Source organism: Rhododendron vialii, chromosome 2a, assembly GCF_030253575.1.
Source record: "Rhododendron vialii isolate Sample 1 chromosome 2a, ASM3025357v1".
Lineage (NCBI taxonomy): Eukaryota > Viridiplantae > Streptophyta > Magnoliopsida > Ericales > Ericaceae > Rhododendron > Rhododendron vialii.
In genome coordinates, this window is record NC_080558.1 from 36,837,817 (window position 1) to 36,840,297 (window position 2,481).

At 38.1% G+C, this 2,481-nt stretch overlaps 1 long non-coding RNA gene across 1 annotated transcript; it reads right to left on the reverse strand.

The window, feature by feature from the left end:
• Positions 1 to 1,059: 1,059 nt before the first annotated feature.
• On the reverse strand, positions 1,060 to 2,481 carry LOC131315993 (uncharacterized). Its single transcript, XR_009196958.1, has 3 exons — positions 2,205 to 2,481; positions 1,488 to 1,539; positions 1,060 to 1,396 (listed from the first exon to the last, which is right to left on the reverse strand). It is a non-coding gene; the product is annotated as an uncharacterized LOC131315993 (long non-coding RNA).

Genomic DNA, 2,481 nt, shown 5'->3' on the forward strand with positions numbered 1-2,481 from the left:
ATGTTTTGGTCCTTAGTTCTGTAGCTTCTGCGTAGATTAAAATTTTTACGTTATGTGGCTAGTTGCCTAGCTGTGAAAACAATAACCATACAGGTACTTTATTTTGTTACAATCTGTATGTTTGAACCAAGTGCCTCCCTGCCTTATAATGGAAGATATGTATCATGTTTTATGGGGTAGTTTTAGATCAAATTTTAGCCTTGCTCTCTGGTGTGCTACCAAAATTTGTCCGTCTGCAAATTTTGTGAAATGGATTCGGATTAGTTTGTTGCAAGTTACACCCGGCAATCTCATTCCAGTAATTTTTTTTTTTTTTTACAGAAGATCGAATTCTTTGACGGAGGAAACTAACAATTAAAGGTGACAGTCACAGTAAACTTTAGTGATTTGCAGCTCTGTTTAGATGGGGTGTGGCATTGCAGCAAAGATCACGACTACGACCAAGAAATAGTAAAGAGAAGGTGAAGTTACCGCAGCAAGCAAAGAGGTTGTTCGGATCAAAAAAAAAGAAAAAGCAAAGAGGCTGTTTGAAGATGCAGCAAGCAAAGAGAGTCACTGCCTGTTGTTGTGGGATTTTTTTTTGTAATCTGGATAGATAGAGCTGAGCTGTGTGAATTGGATTTGGATGGAGCTAGTTTTTTGTTGGGGCTGATAATGGAACTATGTTTTTTGTTGGCTGTATTTTGTAGCATTAATTTGAATAGAAGTTGCAGTTGAACTGGTTTAAACATTTTACAAGCGTATAGCAGTGGGCAATCTTAGTTGACACTTAATGGTTGTTCCACTCAAGTATTGTTATACCATAGCATGTGCAGATGGAATGGTTGAGACATGGCTGCTTGGTAACTTGGCAATGGATTTTATGGTTTTTGTTGTGAAAGGTGATTAACCACTTATGAGCAATGCCCGACATGGGCTTATGCGTAACTTGATGCTATTCATGTTCTTCTTGTACTGACTGAGACGCGAGACGTCGGGCTAGGACCAAAAACAAAGAAAACTCTGCCAAAAATTTTCATGAATGCATTGCTATAAAATTAAAACCATGAAACTGATCCATAAAAAACTGATCCATATATCTTACATTCAATTAATTCTATCCCAAAAAATTGGTCCACAAAAAGAACTTTCTTACAGTTAACCTAAAAACTGGTCCATCCCATTACATTCAATTCCAAACTGGTCCATCCCATTACATTCAATTCCAAACTGAAAGCACAATTACTACATTAGTATTCTACGAACAAAACTCTTGGTGTACATAGTTTGAGTTTGATACAATAAGAATAAATCATTACAAAACAAAGCCAGCAAGCCAAAATACTCCAAGATCATTCGGAACAATCTGAGCCGTCCTCTTGGTCACTATCTGAGCCTTCCTCGTCTTCTTCAAAGCCTATTGAATAAAATTGACAATTAAAAAAAATAGGATTAGTAAATAAGAACATCTAGGTCAATAAGAAGAATATGATTAGTAATTGAGTTACCATTGTTAGTTTTACTCATTGGATTTGAAGGACACATTCTCTTATCACTTACCTGCAAGAAAAAGAAAAGAAATCCATATGCTACTAACAGGCCGGGTAACAAGCAAACAGAGAGTACACAGTAAGGACTAGTATGTTCAAATTTACTCCTACTGAGCTATGATTTCATTGACCAAATTCATGAATAATTTTGAAATTAAGCATAAATGATAACCAATGGGGCAAAAAATTAAAACAAGTTCTGAATCGAAACAAGGTAGTTCAACATTGGGGCAAAAAATTGTAGAAACACATACATTCGTCTGTTAACATACCAGAAAGCCTTTAATTGTTTGTTTCCTCCGTCAAAGGATTCGATCTTCTGTTAAAAAAAAATACTGGACCACTGGCCACATAACATGAAAATTTTAATCTACTCAGAAGCTACAGAACTAAGGACCAAAACATTTAAGTTCAGTTACGTGTGAAGTAGTTAGCAGTCGGCGCCAACTCCAATATCGGAGATGCAAGTACGAAATTTGGCAATTGTTTTACTTGGAATCTATTTTTACAATCAACTCATGAAATTTAGCCAATCAAACTGACTGCAAAAAATCCCCAATTTCGTAGTGTATAACAAACCATAATTTTTGGGGTCCCCAAATTTTGGAACCGTAAGATGGAAAATCTAAGGCTCATCGACGAAGAAAGAGAGAGAGAGAGAGAGAGAGAGGAGACCTTGGCAATGGAGCTTCGGTGGTGGGCGAATTCGATTTTCGCGATTTTATCGTGCTTGGACCTTCCCTTCCTTTTCTTCGACCTTTCCTTGAGAGCAGAATAGAGAGAGGGGTAGGTGGTGGGTCAGCGGCGGCAGGGTCTCGTCGGTCGTCTGTCGGAGTGGAGGGAGGTGGAAGGATGGGGGTGGGTCGGCAGAAGGCGTCTAATGTGAGAAGAACGGGAGAAGGGGGCAGACGTGATTTAGTTTTTTAGGGATGAAGTGGGATTTAATCTCAAC